The following is a 21,583-nucleotide window of genomic DNA, read 5'->3' on the forward strand; positions in this document are numbered from 1 at the left end:
TGAGACCTGGGAGGTTCTAGAGAGACCCAGGCAAGGAGGCCGATCGGAAGGGCTTGGGCCTGCGTCTCTCCCTCTCAAGCGCTGTAGTGTTCTCGTCTCTAAAGTAGAATGTTCTCTGGGAGCAGGTTTCCTGGGGGGCTCCTGGAGGCAGCCTTTGCTTCCGTTCTGTATAATAATCCCCCCAAACGCAGCCAGGTCCTTTACGGTCTCTTCCAAAGTAGCCCAGGCAGCTTTCTCAGAGGCCACCTTGGTTCCTGCCAGTCCTTTGCCTCTGCCAGCTTCAGCCTCCAGCTCTCTCTGAATCTCCAGGCAGCGCGAAGGGGGAAGGTGAATGACTCTGACTCCCAGAGAGTGGGCTTGTGGGAGCGCCTCCTTATGCATCCTCTCTCCCAAAGGTGTGAACCAAGCATTGTCTCTATCAATTCCAGTGACTTATCACCTTGTTTCAAGTTCTGGCCTGAAAATAAGTGGGGAAGCTCATTTTGCCTTTTGTGGAGCTCGTTGCAAAGAGAAACTCAGTGAGGCTTGAAGATGTTCCTGTCGGGAGAGCGGCTTTGGCCCTCACGCTGCCTGGCTCCCCTCCAAGGGCTGGGGGCCGGATCAGGGAGCGCCGGGGCATTTGGGCTCCTGCTCTCCTGGTTCAGGGTGTGGGGGCAGCGCCTTTAAGGGACGCTCTCTGATTGGCTCGTAGATATCCAGGAAAAGGGAAGTGCCGAGGCAGGATGGCTGGGAATGCCCAGTCAGGCAGATGCTGGGGGCTTCAAGGGAGTCCGGGAAGGTCTCGGCTCCTCTGGCAGCCGGTGCCCGGCACAGCGAGTGTCACTAAATGAGTTGGGAGCCTAACCGAAAGGGACCATGCTGGGGGAGGAAAGCGTCAGGCACTCTGCCAGAATTTACATAATGGTATGCCCTGGGGTGGGAGAAGTTAAGGGGCAGCTGAAGGAGATGACCCGAGGGCTCTGCTGGGTCTGGGGCCTTTGAGATCTGGACCACGTCCCCATATTGTGCTTCGGGATCCCGGTGGTCTCGAGGATCCCACTGGTGGCTCCATCATCCCTGATCTGAGCCCCTTGGATCTGTGGGTTCCAACAGCTTCATTAACTGAAGCCCCTGAGGCTTAGCTAGGCGCCCGCCATTCCTCTGCAGACACGGTTTAACGGTCCTGCTGGTGCTGGCTGCCCCGGAGCTTGTTAGCTTCGGATGGCCTCATTTAAATGAGATCCCAGGGAGGTCGGTTCTTGGCATGGGCCCCTGCCTACGGGGCATCCACTTGGCAGCTGAGTAAGTGCCGGCTGCCTGAGCGGGTTCCATCTGAGGCCTCTTCTCACGAGTCCAACTGTTACAGTGAGAACCAGAGGTTGCCCTCTCTAGCCTTCCCTTCTCCCTTCGGTGGCTGCTGGAAGCTCGTTCCAAGTGGGCGAGTGGAAGGTGTCGGAGCCATCCAAGTGCAAGGTCTTGGAGCTGTACACGTGTAAGGTGTCAGAACTGTACAAGTGCGAGGTCTTGGAGTCATACAAGTGTGAGGTGTCGGAGCCGTACAAGTGCAAGGTATTAGAGTCATACTAGTACAAGGTATTAGAGCCAATCAAGTGCAAGGTCTTGGAGCCATCCAAGTGCAAGGTATTGGAATGGTACAAGTGCAAGGTGTCAGAGCCATACAAGAGCAAGGTCTTGGAGCTATACAAGTACAAGGTAATAGAGCCGATCAAGTGCAAGGTCTTGGAGCCATACAAGTGCAAGGTCTTGGAGCCATCCAAGTGCAAGGTCTTGAAGTACCTTTAAGCAAGGTACAAGTTCCTTTCTTTTCTTCTAATGTGATGTTAATTTTTCCCTCGGCTCCAATTAGTTGCCAGTCTGCCGGCACATAGCCACAAATCGGCCCCTTCCCACAGCGGCAGTCCGCCAGTTTGCTCCTTCCCAGCGTGCCTGGGTGGGCAGAGGGCAGCCGGGCAGCTGGAGGCCCAGGCTGAGTTCCATCTCTCCCCTGACCCGGATGATCTGCGTCACCTTTGTGTGTCCGGGGAACATTTGAAGACTGTACGTTACGGACATTTTTCACGTTACAGGTTCCCGTCACAAGGCCAGACCAAAAAACATTTGAAATTGTTGTGCTGTCGTTCAGGGCTCACTGTGTCTAGAGACCTTTGACTTTCTCCATCAATAATGAAGATCTCAGGAAGACCTAGTCCAAATCTTGCCTCATTCTCTTAGTAGCTGAGTGAGCTGAGGCACTAGTGCCTTAGTTTCTTCATCTGTAAAATGGAAACAAGAATAGCACCAGTTTCCCAGGGTTATTGTGGGGACCGCGTGAGACAATTTCATGTAGAGTCTGTGTAAAGCATATAGTAGGTGCTGCATAAATGCAAGTTGTTGTTATAATTACCATTAATGGTGTGGATGCTTTGGCCTCCATCATTTCCTAAACCAGCCTCTCAGACTCCTGCCCATCCTCCACTGGGCTCACCGGCATCAGACCCCCGTCTCAGTGCACGTGGCGTCGGTGGCCGGACCCTTCCTGGAGTGACAGGTACTGGAGCCATCCTGCCCCTGTCACCATGGACCTGACAAGCTGAGGTGACTGAGGGGTCAGGTCCCCGCTCCAAGTAACTGGAGCAAGGCTCTCCCCTCTCAACTTCCTTGTCTGCAAAATGGAGATCCTAAGACCCCAGCACCACCACCCCCATGGTGTAGCGCACGTGGAGCCCTGGCTGCTCTTTCTCTCATTCGGTTTCCGCACCCAGGTCTGGATCTGGTCTTGGCTTGGGAGCCCTCAGTTTCCCCGGGGGGTCCCCACGGAGGAGCAGGGCAGCAGGGGCTCAGGACACAGCTCCTCGATCCATGGCTGGGCCACGCTTCCACTAGCAGGAGCCTCTCCACCCAGGACCTGGCTCTTGTAACAGTTCACCTGAAAATGAGGCCCTGAGGGGGAGGGGCTGGTCTCCATCCTGGCACTTTGACGCAGACCTGGGACGATCTCAGAACTAACAGGACTCCCTGATTCGGCCAGCTGCATTAAGTCTCAGTCCCGTGGAGACAAAAGTTCTCCCTGCTGCTCAGACTGAGCCAGAGTCCATTAGCCCCAGAAGGAGGCCCTGAAGGCCAGTCCTGGGAAGTATCCCTTGCCCCTCTTGGTAGCAGAGGTTGATTTTTCCGCAAGCCTCCCTGGACTTGCCCATCCACCGCAATGTGTCCGAGGAGCGGTGTCCCCAGCTCTCCCCATTCCTGTGGCCTGGGTGGGCAGCTTTTCACTCCTCCTGAGCCTCTTAGAAGCTGGTTTTGTCAAGGGAGGGAGCTGCCCTAATTGGCTAGTTGGGGTCAGGGAGAGGGAGGAGCCCGGGGCAGCACACCGCCCACCTGGGGCTTGGCAGAGAGCGGGGTAGTCGCTCCAGGCTTGGTTTCCTCTCAGCTGAATAGACTCTGTCAGCTTTGGTGCCCTGAGAACTTGCTCAGGGTTGCTGCCGGCCACTAAGGGTTTTGAGGATTGTGCGAGGTCATTGGGTCAGCTGCCTGGGGGAAGATGGGACTGGGGACAAGTTATAAGGAGACAGAATAATGAGAAGATCTCTCTTGTTTTTGGCCCCACCTGTCTGGAAATCTGGCCTAGCCTCAGGTTCTTCTGACCACCTGGTCTTGATCCGGGCGCTGTCCATGGTCCTTGGGGAGCTATCCATGATCCTTTGGGGCATTGTCCATGATCCTTGGTCCTTGGGACACGGTATTTGGAGCGCTGTCCATGGTCCTTGGGGCGCTGTCCATAGTGCTTGGGGCACTGTACTTGGAGCACTGTCCATGATCCTTGGGGCACAGTACTTGGGGGCGCTGTCCATGGTCCTTGGGACATGGCATTTGGAGCGCTGTCCATAGTGCTTGGGGCACAGTACGGCACTGTCCATGGTCCCTGGACTGGATGACTTTTCTTCCTTTTCTGATTGCCGAGGAATGCTCTCTGTGGTTTTGTCTTTTGGTGTGTATGTGCAAACAGACCTGCCCTCTGTGCCTCCACAGATAAGATTGACTGGGTCCCTCTGAGGGTCCAAAAAGAGCAGAAATTGAGGGTGGCCAGACCTGTGACAGCTGGTGACTGGGCACCTGGGCCAAATACTGCTCATCTGTGAATTCAGGGACCTGGGAAATGATTCAAGTGAAATGTCTTCAATGTTCTCCTGCCCTTTGCGCAGACCAGATGCTGGAAAACCACCAGAGCTTGTTGTGGGATGGACTTATGCCTCTGGAGCCAGGGATGCCAGGCACTCCCTCTCGGGCAGTGCTCTGTTTAATAACAGCATATATGCTTAATCAATCAGATGATAAAAAGCTCTTGGCACAGTAATGAGCATAACCCTGATGCAAGTGCTTACTAATAGAATTTCACAGCATCCATTCTCAGAGGGTGCCCAGGGAGTGGGAACGCAACCCTAGGTCTGGCGGAGATAACGCTCCAAAGTGCGTTGCTCAGAAAGGAGGTACCCCTCCTCAAGCCCACTAAGTGTCCTGGTCAGGACCTGCCCATAAAGGGCCTCAGGATGAAGAAATCAATGGGATAAAGACACTGGGAAAGAGACAAACAAGAGCTTTAATTATTGTAAGGGCCTGAGAGATTTGTCAAATTCAAAGTGGATTTAACAAAGGGATCCAGTGTGCCTTAGTCAAAAACAGGAAAACTGGCATTGGAGACTCCCCTTGGATGTCAGCAGTCTGGGCAGAACCAGAGGACGAAGCCCATGTGATCTGTATGTCATTTATCAAAAAAAGACAGTTTCTCACCTGTCCAATAGACTTGGGGAAACACTAGCAGGAAGCAGAAGCACTGTCTTCTAGCTCTATTACTACTGGCAGGTCATATGACTTATCTGAGCATCCATTTTCTCATCTGTGAGCCGAGAGGGGGACTAGAAAAGGGGAGAAAGGGAGAGGGAAGGAGGCAGAAGGCGGGAGGGAAGGAGAGAGAGGGAGGGAAATAGACAAAGAGACACAGACATGGACAGACAGACACAGAGAGACAGAGAAACAGACACAGACAGAGAGACAGAGACAGAGAAAGAGAGAGAGACAGAAATAGAGACACTAGGAAGGTGATAGTGGCATCCATCACAGAGAGAGGGTGACAGGTTTGAAAAAAGCTCAAAGAATAGACTCAACAAAACTTGGTAACTTCTTAGATATGAGAGTTGAGGGAGTAACTGGGGAAGGAGGTGAATCAAAGATACTCCAAGATTTTAAACCTAGGATATATAAACAATGGTGCTATCTGAAGGGACAGCTTCAATTGAGCGCCCCAAGGTTCCAACTTCTACCCTAAGGGAAATCCCATTTCAATCAATGACATGCATAAAAAACAAGATGATAAAAGTCACAGGTTTCTCAGTGTTGGAATGAATAATTAATGAAATCAAAGCCAGAGTGAAGTTTCCAGCATTTGGGAAACAAGAGACTGAAACCAACAAAACAGGGCTCATTGAAAGTCAGGGTGGAACTTTACATGAGCATTCAGAAAGAAAACACTAGGATTACCAACAATTGATGGGAAAATGATCTAAGGAGGAAGGAGCTAGGGTGGCTGCAAGTACTTAGCGCAGTGTCTGGCACAGAGTGGGTAGTTAATAAATGACTGTGACTGACTGGCTGACTGACATGCCGCATGGCTCCTAAGCTGGTCCAATATCTACATACACAAAGAGGCAGAGGGGTTCTAGTGAAGGACACGTGTGTTCTGCCCTCAGCAGACCATATAATAGGACAGGAAAAGTACATTTGAGAATCATTAACTTAGAGATGGTCATTAAATTCAGGGATGCTGATGAGAGTACCAAGGGAAGTGTATAGAGGGGGAAGAAGAGAGGATCCAGGACAGAGTCTGAGAAATGACTTCTGGAGGTAGAGCCAAGATGGCAGAATAAAGTCAGGAAGCTGCTCGAGCTCTCCTAGTTTCCCTCAAAAACCACATGAAACCAAGCCTCTGAACAGAGTATGATGGAATGAAACCGCTCTCCAGCTCAAGATATATTGGAAAATTTTCAAGAAAAGTCAGTGTCAACCCAGCTCAGACAGACTGAAAGCTGGTGAGAGGGTGTTAATCACAGCAAATAAGCAACTAAGATTCTCAGAACTGATGCAGAAGAGGAGCAGATCAGTGGGGCAGCCTCTAATCCCAGCTCAGAAGGCAAATTCTGGGAAACCAAGCTGTCTACTGAAAAGAGCAGGAAAAGCTACTCCCTGCAAACACGAGGGGCCCCTGTGCTCAAAGCTGAGGCTCAGAGGTGCACAGGAAGCTTGGGACAGCATCCCCTTTACCCCAAAAGCAGAGCCCAACCATAAAAGTAAAAAAAAAAGAGAGAAAATCCCAAAAGAAAAGGAAAGAAAATGAGCAAGAAACAGAAAAGAACCTTGATCATAGAAAGCTGCTACAGTGACGGGGCAGACCAAAACACAAACTCACACAAGGACAAAATGTCCACAGAGGAAATCTCAACGAGAAATCTGAATTGGTCTCAAAGTCCAAAGAGGCTTCTTGGAAGTGCTCATAAAAGACTTTAAAAAGCAAATAATATTGAGAGGTGAAAAATGCATAAAAAATTCAACAGCTTGGAAAAAAGAAGGGGAAAAATGACTGAAGAAAATAACAGTTGTCCAAATGTAAAAAAGTCCACTAAAGAAAATAACACCTCCAGAAGTAAAATTAACCAAATAGAAAAAGAGATACAAAAGCTAACTGAAGAAAATCACACATTAGAACAGGGCAAATGGAAGCTAATGACTTTGTGAGACAGCAAAAATCAGTCAAACAAACTAAAAAGAATGAGGAAATTTTCCAATACCTCATTGGAAAAAATGGCCGACCTGGAAAATAGATCCAGAAGAGACAATTTAAAGGTTATTGGCTTACCATGACCAAAAAAAGGATCCTGGATAGCATTCTTCAAGAGATCATTAAGGAAAACTACCCCAATATTCTAGAAACAGAAGGGGAAATACTCATTAAAAGAATCCATCGATCACTTTTGGAAAGAGATCCCACAAGGAAAACCCGAAGGAACATGGTTGCAAAACTCCAAAACTAAATCTCAAGAAAAAAATTCGCAAGCTTCCAGTTAAAAACAATTCAAATATCAAAGAGCAACAATAGGGATTACCCAGGACCTGGCAGTTTCTACAATAAAGGATTGAATGGCTTGGGAGTCCATATTCCAGAAGGCAAAGGACCTAGGGTTACAACCCACAATTAACTACCCAGCAGGATGGAGCATCATCTTTCAGGGGATATGATGGAGCTACAAAGAAGTCATGGACTTTCAATCATTTCTATTGGAAAAAAACCCAGAACTAAACAGAAAATTTAATCTACAAACACAGGATTTGAGAGAAGTATAGAAAGGTAAACAGGAGGAAATATGTATTATTTAAAGGCCAAACTGTTTACATCCCTAGATAGGAAAATGATATCTGTAACTCTTGAGAACGGTCTCTGTCACTGGGCAGATACATGAACTGAGGGTATGGTTGTGAATAGATTCTGATGTGATGATGTCAAAGAAAAAATATTAAGGGTAGAAAAAAGTCTGTTCTGGAAAAAGAATGGGGAAATGTAATGGGGCAATTAGGTCACATGAAGAGGCACAAAAGACGTTACAATCAAGGGAAAGGAGGGAGGGGGATGAGCATTGTCTAAAGCTTGTTCTCAATTTTGGCTCAAAGAGAGAATAACTTAATCGTTCAGTTGGGTATAGAAATTTATCTAACTCTATAAAGAAGTACGAGGAGAAAGAGGAGGGAAAAGGGAAGGGCAGGAGAGAAGGAGAAGGAAAGAGAAGGAGAAGGAGGTGCTAGGAGATAAAATAGTGGGGGGGGTAAAAAAAAACTCTACAAAGAGAACAAACATACCTATGGGGAGAAAATAGGATGCAGGGAAATACAGAGCTGGTCATAATAACTGTGGGTGTGACTGGGAAGCAAACAGCAGAGTGGATTAAAAAGAAACCGAGTGTGAGGGACTCCATGATCAGAGAGTCTGGGCCGGAGGATGCTCCAGCCAGAGAGACAGAGAAGTGGTTAGAGAGGGAGGGGGAAAACCTAGGGAGAGGAGCCTCTGAGGGGTTCTCCCAGGAAGTCAGAGTTATAACTGGCTGGCAGCAGCCAGCCCCGCCCCCACGCTGACCCGCTGACTCAGCAGAGATCAGTAGTGAGTTACAGCTCCATTGCAATGCAGACTCTGGCCGGAAACCAAGTCTCCCCTCCAGAAAATGCCCCCGGCAGCTGAAAGGAGATAGAGACACAGAGACAGAGGGAGACAGTCACACAGAGGCATGGAGACAGAGAGAGACAGAGACACAGAGATGGAGACAGAGACAGAACAGAGGGAGAGAGAGACAGAGACAGAAGGACATCCAGAGAAAGAGAGCAAGGGAAGCAGAGAGGTGGAGATGGAGATGAAGAAAGACAAAGGAGGACAGGAGGAGGAGGAAAGGGGGGGGGATGGAGGAGACAAGGAGTGCTCCAAAGAGTGGAGGAGGTGAAGAGAGGGAAGGAGAATGGAGGAGAGTGCCGAAGGATCATAAAGGGCTCAAAAAGGCAGGCTGAAGATGTTGGATCTTACCCTCGAGGCAATGGGGAGCCACTGATGTTTCCTGCACCACAGCTGGGTCTGTACTAGGGCTCTGGCAGCTGTTTACAGGATACTTTGCCAGGAGCTGGGAGGCAGGGGGAGAGAGAGAGAGGCTGAGAGGAGGCCACTGGAATGGAAAGGAGGGTTCCTGTGATCCAAGAGAGGGAAGAAAGCGGACCCCTGCCCTGGGCCCCTCCCTCTGGTTGCAGAGAACTCCTCCTGAGTGCTCCCTTTAAGAAGGGCTCAGCCGCCTCATCTTTTCCCATTCAGGGAACAGGACTTGGTCGTGGCCTTTAGCCGAGAGCCCTCCCTTTCCAACTTCCTTTCGGGTGCTCTGTTCCCCCAGCACATTGCAAGGGTTTTGAGGGCAGCGACCTTTTCTGGGCTGAGTCCCTGGGGCTCAGCACAGTGCCTTGTACACAGCAGGCTCTTAATAAGTGCTTATTGACCGCCAAGATGGAAGTGATGTCCTGGAAGGAGAAGTGACCAGGTCTGGCTCCTTATACCTCGGGTGAATAGGTTTGAAAGGAGGAATCAGGTGAGGCTGGGGCGGAGGCTGGGGTGGAGGCTGGAGCCTCCCCTGACCGGAAGGATGATGGTGCCGTCTGCTGGAAGGGGGCAGGGGAAAGGAGGGCTGGGCTTTAGGAGGGGCTGGGCTGGACTGAGGGGCAGCGGTGACCCTGGGGAAAGAGACTGTCCAGAGAAGAGGAGTCGCCTCAGGACAGACGTTGGGGCACTCAGACAGCTGGAAGTTATGGGGGGCAGGGATCAGGCCACAGAAAGCGGGACCAGACAGGAAGGGGGGGCCTGTGTGACTCGGCTCCCAGCAGGGGAATGAAGGGGCAGCAGCCCCGGGGCCTCCATGGGGGACATCGAGGTCAGTGAGTCCTGGGGGTGGGGCCATCTGCTGGGCTTTCAAGGAAGGGAATCCAGACCCAGCCTTTGGCTCCATGAACCCCTTGGGGGCAGGGGAGAACCACCCTGGGGCGGGGGGACCCTTGTCTGGCTAAGGTGGAGTCCTCAGCTCTGAGGCTTCTCTCAACTGAGATCCCAGGACCTTACCGTGGGGGACCTTGGGGGCCCTTCTTTGCTTAGGGAGCCTGCTCCAACTCCCCCAGCTCGTCGCCAGGGCCACGCCCAGCTCCCTTTCCTTGCCCAGAACAGCTCCAGGACTCCAAGCCATCCCCTTCCTGTGCTTAAGGGGTCTTTCCCCCAGGGTCTTCCCTTAGAGAACTGGACCCTGTGAGGCCGGGGAGCTGTACCCGGTCCAGATCCCGAGAGGCGGGGGGGCTACACACAGTCCGGACCCTGTGAGGCCAGGGGCTTCACCTGGTCTGGACCCCGAGAGGCGGGGGGGCTGCACCCAGTCTGGACCCCGAGAGGCGGGGGGGCTGCACCCGATCCAGATCCCGAGAGGCAGGGGAGCTGTACCCGGTCCGGACCCTGTGAGGCCGGGGGCTGCACCTGGTCTGGACCCCGAGAGGCGGGGGGGCTGTACCCCGTCCGGACCCTGTGAGGCTAGGGGCCGGCACCCTGGTCCTCCCAAGGCAGGCTGAGGTCTGAGGCAGCTTTCACTTTTTCCCTTCAAGCTTTCAGCGTGAGAAAGTTGTGTTCTTTCCTTCCTATAATTATAGCGTTCCTTGACTAGGGAAGGTGTCAGCGCGCCAGAATCCTATTATTACGGCTGGCAGTAATTAATAAAGTGGCCTGTGTGACTCTTCTTGTCATTGTCACTCTGAAAATGCAGGAGAAAAGGGACTGGGGCGGGCACTCGCCTTCCTCGGGACAGTGGATTTCCGGGGGATTCCTGGGCAGGACCAGGAGAGCAGTTAGGAAGGTATAGAAGAAAATGGCCTGTGGGCACCATGGGGCCTAAGCCCCGGGCTGAGCCGCTGCTTCCCCTCCCTAGCAGGTCCCCTGGCGGGGGGCAGTGGGGGCTCTGGGACCCCTGGGCCAGCTGCGTGCAGCCTGCCAAGATGCCACCCCCCTCCCTAGCAGGTCCCCTCACAGAGGGCAGCGTGGGCTCCAGGACCCCGGCCCAGCTGCTCTCAGAGGCTGCTCCTGCACGGTCCCCGAGCTTGGCCGGGCCGGCTGTGATGGGGAGAGTAGCTGCAGAGCCTCTGGGCACGGGCCAGGCAGCTCTTCTCAGGAATAATGTCGAGAAGAGACATGGGATGGGGCAGCCGGACTCCAACCAGGCCGGGACCTGGGGGGGAATCCAGCAGCGAGCCAGAAAAACAGGGAAGGAAGAACTCCTGGGGATGAACGCGGGCAAGGAAACCGCTGAAGGTGCAGAGGAGGCCGTCTCCCCAGGGCCTGGACCAGGAGAGGCCTTCAGAGATGAGCTGGAGAAGACTCCGGGGGAGGGGCGTGAGCCCCCACAGCAGGAGAACTTTCAGGACCAGCAGCTGTGACCCTGGGATTGTCTTCTGGGTGTAACTCGCCCATCAGCCTCTGAGACAAGGCCCCTCCTCCCACAGGTGCCCGGTGGACGAGTCCCTCAGAACTGGGGAGACTTTTGTACCTCTGCCCTGAGCATCTCTACAAAGTGCCTTGGGCGGTGTTAATGGAAGCGCTCCAGCCGGGGCTGGTGACCGACAGTGCAAGGGACTTCAGGGACAGTTCCAGGACCCCAAGGGCATCATGGGACCCGAGACCAGGAGTGTGAGAACAGGAGGAGCCTGGGAGGGCAGACGGCACAAATAGGCCAGAGCCCTCCTTCATAAAGCCGAGCAATCAAGTCTAACAGCCCCAGGAGAAAGGCCGCTAGTGGGCAGGAATGGGAAACAGAAGGAGAGGGAAGCAGGAGGGGTGGGAAGCAGGAGGTGTGGGAAGCAGGAGAAGGAAGCAGGAGGGGTGGGAAGCAGGAGAGGGAAGTAGGAGGGGTGGGAAGCAGGAGAGGGAAGCAGGAGGGGTGGGAAGCAGGAGAGGGAAGCAGGAGGGGTGGGAAGTAGGAAGTGTGGGAAGCAGGAGTGGGAAGCAGGAAAAGGGAGCCCGCCTTTCCTGCCCAACCTGAGGTCAGAGACCCAGCCTCGTCTTTATGAGGGACAAAAGCCTGGGTGAGAACGGCCTCTCCATCCCTCAGGTTCCTCCCAGATTTCCATCAGTGATTCCTTTCAGGGGAGAGGGCGCTGAGCTTATCTTCCAAACAAGGGCCAGAGCCTGAAGAGACGGATTGGTTTAACTTGGATGAGCCTGTGTGAGAATCCCTGCTCTCTGAGGAGGATGGGGTGACTCTGAAGGCATTTAGGGCGCTCAGGGGCTCAGCTCGGCTTTTAAAATTGAGTGGGGCTGAATATTCATGACCGGAGGGAGCAGAGCTGCTCTCACCTCCCGGGATGCTCTGAGCCTTTGGGGCCCTCCCCCTCTCGGAAGGCAGCTTGGGGGCAGGAGATGGGCAGCTCCGGGGGGGAGGAGTCAGGGCTAGCCTGCACCCCAAGCACTAAGCTGCGGCCTCGCAGTGTTCCTTTAGATGCTTTAACACTCAGTCACAGGCGGGAAGGAGCCTTCCCAGGCCTGCTGTGAACATGAAACAGAACCCGCTTTAGCTGCTGCTCTTGGGTCTCTGGGGACGCCCAAGCACAGGCTTCCCAGGAGGCATCCCGGGTTCTCCTCCTAGCAATGAGTTCGTAATACATGCAGGCGTCTGGCGCATCTGGGGATGAAGGCGCGTTCTGGCTTCTCTTGTTCTCTGGGTACCCAGGGACCCTAGGGGGCCTTACTCCTGCTGGGGGAGTCCGACCCATTAATCAACATTTATTAAGTGCCTTCTGTGATCCAAGCACCGTGCTCAGGGAGCCAAAATAAACAGACTGCGCCTGCCCCCCAAGGACTTACAGTCTAACGGAGAAGACAGCAGGCAAGCAGAGACAAAGCTCGATCCATACAGGACAAACAGGAGCAGAGGGGCCGGAGGCTTCCTGGAGGAGGTGAAATTTCATCCAGGGAGCTCGGTAGTCAGCCCGGGCATGGGAAAGGGGCAGCCAGAGAGAAAGCCAAAGCCCAGGGAAGGCGGGTTTTGTTTGAGGAGAAGCCGTGAGTCCGGAACCATTGGACCAAACGGTGCATGTTGGGGCATGAGGTGTGAGAAGACTGGAAAGGGAGGAGGGGTGAGAGAAAGCAATGAAGGGCTGTGTAGAGGGCCGAACTTTACTTGAAGCAAGGATACTTGCAACAAGGTGTTAACTCAGTGGAAAGGATGAGATCATGGCTCTCCACTTCCATATATACTCAGTGCTTAGCACGGTGATGTCGTGGTTCTCCGGTTCCCATATATACTCAGTGCTTAGCACGGTGATGTCGTGGTTCTCTGGTGATGTCGTGGTTCTCCAGTTCCATATATACTCAGTGCTTAGCATGGTGATGTCATGGTTCTCCAGTTCCCATATATACTCAGTGCTTAGCACGGTGATGTCGTGGTTCTCCAGTTCCATATATACTCAGTGCTCAGCACGGTGATGTCATGGTTCTCTGGTGATGTCATGGTTCTCCACTTCCATATATACTCAGTGCTCAGCACGGTGATGTCATAGTTCTCTGGTGATGTCATGGCTCTCCAGTTCCATACATACTTAGTTGTCAGCATGGTGATGTCATGGTTCTCTGGTGATGTCGTGGTTCTCCACTTCCATATATACTCAGTGCTTAGCACGGTGATGTCATAGTTCTCTGGTGATGTACATGGCTCTCTAGTTCACCCATAATCAGTATGCTGTTAGTTCTCAGCATGGTGATGTCATGGTTCTTGGTGATGTCATGGTTCTCTGGTGATGTCATGGCTCTCCAGTTCCATACATACTTAATTCTCAGCATGGTGATGTCATGGTTCTTGGTGATGTCATGGCTCTCCAGTTCCATATATACTCAGTGCTTAGCACGGTGATGTCATAGTTCTCTGGTGATGTACATGGCTCTCTAGTTCACCCATAATCAGTATGCTGTTAGTTCTCAGCATGGTGATGTCATGGTTCTTGGTGATGTCATGGTTCTTGGTGATGTCATGGCTCTCCAGTTCCATACATACTTAGTTCTCAGCATGGTGATGTCATGGTTCTTGGTGATGTCATGGCTCTCCAGTTCCATATATACTCAGTGCTTAGCACGGTGATGTCATAGTTCTCTGGTGATGTACATGGCTCTCCAGTTCACCCATAATCAGTATGCTGTAATGATGTAATCATACCAAGGTATTTAAGGGCTAAGCAGGCCTTCGGAAGGGAGACCAGCCCCCCTGGTGGCTCTCCTGCCTGCCGCACTAAGATCCAGGCTGGTCCTGAGGTGCTCGGAGAACTAGCCCAAACATTATAGGGCTTTGAATGCCAAGCACAGTATTTTGTATTTGATCCTAAATCATGGGGAGACAAAGGGGTTTATCTAACAGAGAGTGACGTAGTTAATTCTGTGCTTTAGGAAAATCGCTGGACATTGAATACAGCCGGAGTGGGGAGAGACTGCGACAATTAGACTCCATCTCTGGCTATTGCAGTGACCCAGACATGAGATGGCCAGAGCCAGCCTGAGGGTGGGGGCAGGGTCAGCAGGAGAAGGGTCACTCAAGGCCAGAAGTCTCGGCTGCCCTTGAGGAGTCTGGGAAGAGCCACATGCCAGGGCATAGAAGAACATTAGGAGGGGACCTGGCCCCAAAGGCAAGTGGCTGCGGGGGCCAATCAGGGCACAGGGGCTCAGAGGGGATGAACAGGGGAGAAGCAGCTACCTGGGCTGAGCAGGACCCCTCTTCCAGTCACAGTCACCCTCTCACTGACCCAGTCCTAGGCCGGGCTAGCCCCTGAGCAGAGCCACCTTCTCAGAGAGCCGGAAGTCTGAGCTCCTCACTGCTGGGGGAGCACATCACACAGAGCCCACAGTAATGCATTTGTTAAGCTGGACACAGGCTGGTCAGGATCCTGACAGTGGGAGGGCTGCAGCTGAGAGTTGCGGGGGCAGTGCTAGGGAAGGTCAGCAATGGTCCATCCCTCAGGGCTCACTTCCGGTCCACCCCACCCCCGCCTCCAGAGCCTGTGTGGTGGGAGAGCAGGCTGGGCACTTGGTCAATGTTCTGTGACAACCTGTGCTGGGGCTGCTGGTGTTCAGGACCCCCTCCCCACGGGGGGCAGGTCGTGAAGTTGCTCCCATCCCTGCAGGTCCTCCTGCACAAATTTAGGATTAGATTAGGATTAATCTTGAGATGATGATGATGATGATGATACAGCCTGATCTCTCTCTTCCTTCTGGCCTTAGTTTCCTCATCTGTAAAGGGAAGGGTTAAGACCAGATGGCTTCTGGGGTCCCTTCTAGCTCTAGGACTTGGGATCAAAGTGAAAATTTCAATTAACATTTGAAGGAAGCAGAGGCACAGGGAGACATGACTTGTCCAAAGTCACCAGCCAAGATTCGAGCCCAAGCCACGTGTTTCCAAACCTGGCGATAAGTGCTCCCACTATTGCTTCCCTTCTTCCTGTGGGAGCAGCTGGAGACTGATTCTAACTCAGAGGTGAATTGACTGCGGGTCTCCTCCCTCCCCCCGGGGAGGGGGCTTCCATCCTCCTGCAGAGACTAGATGAGGGCAGGCAAGTCCCAGGTATCTCTCTGCTGGGCCGCCCCGAGTAAATGAACCCCTAGTAAAACCCTATTTGCCCATAATGTCATTTTAACCGAATTGCTGGGTTTATGAAATTAAAGTGACTGGAAAAAGGAGTCTGGCTGAAGTTTATGAGCCTTTTATGTCATCTTATTGAGTTTTTATGAACGCTAATTCATTACAGAAAGGCAGGGAGGCTGCTCAGAGCTTTCACCTCCCACCAGGACACTAACAGAACCCAGGGGTGTGTTCTCCCAAAGTTTTAGAATAATCTGCAGTCCTCCTCCCGTCCACCCTGCCCCCTGACCTCTCCCCAGGGGAAGCTGCATGGAGGAGGACCCGGGGGGGTGGGGTGGCGGGGGCAGGACAGTGGCAGGATGGATCCCTGCCCAGTAGGTGAAGGGGAGGGTAGAGCCGGGGGGAGAAGGAAGGACCAGCTCAGTCCCAGCTGTCTATCCCACGAGCATCACGAGTCTGTAAGGGGAGGGGAGTATGATGGTTGTGAGGAAGCTGAAGCCCAAGGGGATGGGTAAGGAAGGGCTGCCTGACAGGAGCCCAGAAAGAACCCAGAGCAACATCCCAGGGCACAGGGACATTGAGAGGGGCAATACCCCGAAAGGATTGGGGGGTGGGGAGTTGGAACAGCCAATTTCCAGATGGCCTCGTGGGTCCAGAACCCCATCAGGGATGGCCCAGAGGAGGGTGGGGGCTTCCCATCAGGGAGGAGATGAACGGTGCTGGGAGTCGTGGGGGCATTAGGGGTGAGCGGGCTTGGGGGAAGGAGAGCTGGATCTGAGCTGACCTTTGGTGCTAACTTTGGCGCCCCAAACGGGGCTCCCCTTGCCCGCTCACGGGCTGGCCAAGAAAGGGCTTCCTCTGTGAGCCGAGCTTTGGGACCCCCAAAGGCCTCTGGCTGCAGCTGTCCCGTGCTGTAACCCACACCAGCACTGAAGGGGGTTAGGGCTTCGGGTGGAGACGCCCCTCACCCCAGCCCTTCCCTAGCTCCTCTGCTGGCCACAGCCTCCCATTGTGCCCCCAGCCCACCCGGACAAGAGCCCCGCACTCAGGTCAGGACATGGTCTCTTAGAAAGACCAGTTTGCCAAGAGAGAGCCACAGATCGAGGCCCCTGGGAGCCGTTCCCTGAGCCTGCCAGGGCCCACCCTGCCAAGCAACAGAGTCATTATGGTTGTTATTCATTAACAGACATCCCAAAAACCACTCCCTGCCTTGCATCTCTCCCTCCCCCCTGAGGGGGCCCCCAAACACGGCAGGCCGTCCCGATCCCAGCCCCTGGGACCCTTCATCTCTCATCTCTTCCTTAAGCCAGTCAGCAAGCATTGATCAGGCACCTGCTGGGTGCCCCAGGCTGGGAGCTGAACATACAAATGCAAAGAAAGAAGGGGCCGGCCCGCCCTGATGTTTCCTGCCGGATGCCCATGGCCAGTAGCTTCCCTTGGGTCATTTCCTCCTCCTCGTCCCTGTGGCCCGGGCCGGGGAAAGGACCGGGATCCCTGTTCCTCTGACTCTGGGGAAGAGGGGAGACTTCCTGGGGGTCACACTCTCCCTGCTGTGCCCCCAGAGCCTAGATCCCATCCTGGAGGCTGTGGTCCGAGGCTGCCAGTTCCCGGGAGCCCCACTCCACAGTGGAGGCTGCAATGAGGAGGGGGTGGCAGAGAAGCCCTGGGAGCCAGTGCTCTCCTCAGAGATGCCCCCAGGAGCCTCCGCCTCTGGCTCAGTCCTTCCCTCTGCCCTAGCCATCTCTCCCTCCCAGTATGGAGCGGCACCCAACAGATCTCCAGGAAAGGCTCCTCTCTATGGAAGCTGCCGCCCGGTTCTGAAAGTCTGGGACCAGTTCTGAGAGGCTGGGACCAGTTCTGAGAGTCTGGAGCCTGGTTCTGAAAGTCTGGGACCCGATTCTGAGAGTCTGGGACCAGTTCTGAGAGTCTGGAGCCCGGTTCTGAGAGGCTGGGGACCAGTTCTGAGAGTCTGGAGCCCAGTTCTGAAAGTCTGGGACCCGATTCTGAGAGTCTGGGACCAGTTCTGAGAGTCTAGAGCCCGGTTCTGAAAGTCTGGGACCAGTTCTGAGAGTCTGGGACTGATTCTGAGAGTCTGGAGCCTGGTTCTGAGAGTCTAGAGCCCGGTTCTGAGAGTCTGGGACCAGTTCTGAGGCTGGGGATTGGTTCTGAGGGTCCAGGGCCCAGTTCTGAGGCTGAAGCCCGGTTCTGAGGCTGGGGACCGGTGGCTGGGGAGCACCCCTCCCCAGTGGCTGACTCGGGCCCTCAGACACTCTCTGGCTGCTTCTTCCTCCACCTGAGCCAGAGCTCATTATTTCTGCCCCCGTTAATGCCCCTTTTTTAAAAGCTGGCAGGGGGGGAGCCTTGAAAACCAAGCGCCTCTTTCCTGCTGTAGGCACTGAGGGGAGGGGGAGGGGAGCCCCCAATTCTGGGGAAAGATCCCCGGCCCCGAGGGTGGGACCAGCAAGGCCGGAGTCAGGCTTCCCTCGGCTCAGTTCCTGGCGCGGCATCGGGCGGCTCCTCCCGGGGCAGAGCCCACAGGACGTGGGTACAGCCAAAGTCAAGGCCGCTGGAGCCTCCGTCTCTCCACAGGGAGGTTGGAAGAGAACCAAAGCCCCCCCGGGGGAGGGAGGGGGGCGGGAGCCCGAGGTGTCTGTGCTCCCTCCCAGCTCCGACCCTGCCGCACCCGAGGAGAGACAGCGCAAACCCTCCCCTTCTCCAGGCTCCCAAGAGGTCCCCGGGAGGGGAGCCTCGGTGAAGTCCCAGGGCTCTGGGGGCTGCCCAAGCTTCCCCAGTGAGGGAGGCGGGGTCTCCCTCCCCCTCCCCCCTTTTCCCGCCCCATCTTCCCCAAGCCGTCCCAGAGTCGGGAGCTGCGGGTTCCGGGGGTTACGACCCTGTGTGAGCCAGCCCAGAGCCCGGCAGCAAGGACCAGGCTCAGCGCCCCCTTCTCCCCGGGGGCTTCTTCCTCACCAACTGCCCGAGGGGCCGCGGTTCTCCCCCAGGACTCCTGGCCCAGTGTCTGTTCTGGGGGGCGCCCGTCCTCAGCCCCCGGGGGGTGGGGGGGAGTGCATCCAGCCCCTGTTACTGATGAAGTTGCCGATGCAGACCCCAGGGCAGCCCATATGGGGAAGCAGCTGTTGCAGACACAAGTTGTCTTTATTTACTGGGATGCGCCGTAGCAACAACAGCCGGGAGGGGGCTTTCCTGGCCCGGGGCGGGTGGGGACGGGCCCTCGGGACGTGGAGGCTTCTCCCTCCTCTTCTGCGCTCACCCTCCCTTGGGGGGACCCCCAGCTCGGGGTTTCACGACTAAAAATGCGCAGAGGGACCCCTTGGCGGCCCCGACGTCCGGCCCTCCTCGGCTCCCTGGTTTCCGTGCCCCGGGGCCAGCCCCAGCCTTGCTGCCCGTCTCCCCCAGGTTCCCCCAAAGCTCGCCCCGGTTTGTCGCCGCCGCGCGGGAGACCTCCGTCTTGTTGGACACTGAGTCCCTCTGGCGCAGCCCGTCTCCCACCAAGCGTCTGGTGTCCGGCCGTGGGCCAGGGCAGCCCGGAGAACGCTTTCTGTCACTTTCCACTGAAGCTGGCGGTCAGACTCTGCGGCCCCTCCCGGCCCGGGGCGTCCCCCCACGCTGTGGGCCGGGGGAAGTGGTGACTCAGAGCGTCCCTGGGAGGTCGCGGCTGCCGCGTGCTGTGCAGTGAGCTGCTAGGGACTGCTGGGAGCACGGTGAGCTGCCCGGCCGGGGTCCACTCTGACCTCCTCCTCCAGGTCTGCGTCCAGCCCCGCCGGCCCTTTAGAAGTGGGAAACGCTGACGAGCCCCCAGCGGAAGCCATTCCCGGGAAGTGGGCCCTGTCTGTCCGTGGGCTGTCAGTGAGGATGCTCCCCAGGGCTCGGGACAGGTGGGGCGGAGCCTTCTGCGCCCGGCGGCCCCCCTGGCTCCCCCGGCCCCCCTGGCCCCCCGGCCCCCCTGGCCCCCCGGCCCCCCTGGCTCCCCTGGCCCCCCTGGCTCCCCCACCCCCCCTGGCTCCCCCGGCCCCCCTGGCTCCCCTGGCTCCCCCGGCCCCCCTGGCCCCCCAGCCCCCTTGGCCCCCCAGCCCCCCTGGCCCCCCGGCTCCCCCGGCTCCCCCAGCTCCCCCAGCTCCCACACCGTCCACTTGGGAGTCCAGAGCCGCCGTGTCCTCTTCTCCTTGGCTGTCCTCCACAGCAGGATACGCCCCCCTCCACCTCCCGGCCTCCCTGGGGTCCTTCAAGTCCCAGACCCAATGCAGAGCTCTCTGGGAAGCCTTTTCTTACCCCCCCCATACACCTTATTCCCATAGAGCTGTTTGTCTCCCCGCTAGAGCCCCCCAAGAGGAAGGACTCTGCTTTTGCCTCTCTCTGCATCGGCCTCACACAGTGCCCGGTGCCCGGGGAGCTTCCTAAATGCTCGTTAACGCCATCTGTCGGCAGCCACGGCCAAAGCTGGCACTGTCGGCTCAGCCCTCGAGGTCGGGGTCACCTGCCCGTTCTGATGGGTTTTAGAGGAGAAATGGGCCGTTCTTTCCTTTCTCCCTAAGGAAGCTCCAGCCGGGAGGGTTTCGCCCACGGTCCCGGGCTCGGCTCTTGGGGCAATGAAACGGACTTCCCCACGTACTAAGCTCGGGGGGCACAAACGGGGCAGGCTTTGAGAGGAGGAGGTGGCAGACCCCGCGTCTGGCCGCCAGCTGCCATGCTTGGGCGGGGGCGACAGCCTGGACCCCGGCGGCGTTCCTTCTTGGCCCGGTTCCATCCCTCCCACTTTCTGCTCAGTTGCCGTCAGGACCATCTCCTTGCCCGGAACTTCCTCGTCAGCCCTGGCTTGTGAACTGGGAAAGATCTTTTGTCTGCACGCCCTGTCCCTGCAAAGGGAGGTCTGGGGGGCCAGAAAAGCCCGGGCTTCCCCGGCTCGTGGCTTCTGGCCCCACTTGGCGAATCCCAGAACTACGCCGGCATTTAAGTCAAAGCGGCTTCTTTAAAGTAAGAACTCGTCAAACATGTGGAGCTTATAAAGTGTGTTTTAAAATTAATGGGGATGCAGCTTCCTGGCCTTGGAACATAAACCCCAGAAATGGCTGAGCTGGAGGGACCGGGAAGCAATGAGTCCTGCCCCAACTGCTACAAATAGAGAGAAGGAGGAAGGAAGGAAGGAAGGAAGGAAGGAAGGAAGGAAGGAAGGAAGGAAGGAAGGAAGGAAGGAAGGAAGGAAGGAAGGAAGGGAGGGAGGGAGGGAGGGAGGGAGGGAGGGAAGAAAGAAGAGAGGGAGAAAGGAAGGAAGGGAGGGAAGGAGGGAGGGAGGAAGGAAGGAAGGAAGGAAGGAAGGAAGGAAGGAAGGAAGGAAGGAAGGAAGGTAGGAAGGAAGGAAGGAAGGGAGGGAGGGAGGGAGGGAGGAAGGAAGGAAGGAAGGAAGGAAGGAAGGAAGGAGGGAGGGAGAGAGGAAGGAAGGGAGGGAGGGAGGAAGAAGGAAGGAAGGAAGGGAGGGAGGGAGGAAGGAAGGAAGGAAGAGAGGAAGGGAGGGAGGGAGGGAGGGAGGGAGGAAGGAAGGAAGAAGGAAGGAAGGAAGGAAGGAAGGAAGGAAGGAAGGAAGGAAGGAAGAAGGAAGGAAGGGAGGAGGGAGGGAGGGAGGAAGGAAGAGAGGGGGGAAGGAAAAGGAAGGAAGGAAGGAAGGAAGGAAGGAAGGAAGGAAGGAAGGAAGGAAGGAAGGAAGGAAGGAAGGAAGGAAGGAAGGAAGGAAGGAAGGAAGGAAGAGAGGAAGGAAGGAAAGCAGGAAGGAAGGAAGTCTGGCACTTCTAGGGGAGGGAGAGTCGGCCTTTGTCTCCCACATGGTGTGTGGTACACTGAGGTTGTTCCCTAGAGTCTGAGGAAGGTCCAGCGGGCTTGCTCTGGCTTTTGTCTCTTTGAAAAAGGCAACTTTTAAACTAGGTGTTATTATTAATGATGACAAGAGTAATCATCACTGGGGTCTAAACACTTGACATGCACGTTTTCATTCAACCCAAAATTGCCGTGTAGGAGCTGGATTGTGGCCCCATTTTACAGAAGATACTGCAAGAGAGTGTGACCTGCCAACGTCATACGGCTCTGAAGGGAGGGGGACGGAGTCCACAGTAAGGATCATTTCCGTCTGTCTCTTCTCCCAGAAAGCCCACAGTTGCTGGGCTCCCCCCGCACAGATAACATCCTCCCAGCCAAGCAATCAGACTGTGGATTGGCCCTCTTTGGCCCACGAATGCGCAGAACCCCGGGACCTGAGAGACCCAGTGCTCTGAGGGAGAGATGGGGGGTTTTCTGAGGAAATCAGGAACATGATCCGGGGGGTCGGAGTTGAGTTTTTACAGACCCTGAAGGCTCCCAATTTTACAAATATTGTGTTTTCACAA

The 21,583-nt window shown here is 55.3% G+C and overlaps 1 protein-coding gene across 1 annotated transcript in view; it reads left to right on the plus strand.

The window, feature by feature from the left end:
* Window positions 1-21,583, plus strand: part of ADGRA1 (adhesion G protein-coupled receptor A1) — a 207,620-nt gene that overhangs the window by 112,164 nt on the left and 73,873 nt on the right. The window lies entirely within an intron of this gene.

The sequence above is a fragment of the Antechinus flavipes genome, chromosome 2, assembly GCF_016432865.1.
Source record: "Antechinus flavipes isolate AdamAnt ecotype Samford, QLD, Australia chromosome 2, AdamAnt_v2, whole genome shotgun sequence".
NCBI lineage: Eukaryota > Metazoa > Chordata > Mammalia > Dasyuromorphia > Dasyuridae > Antechinus > Antechinus flavipes.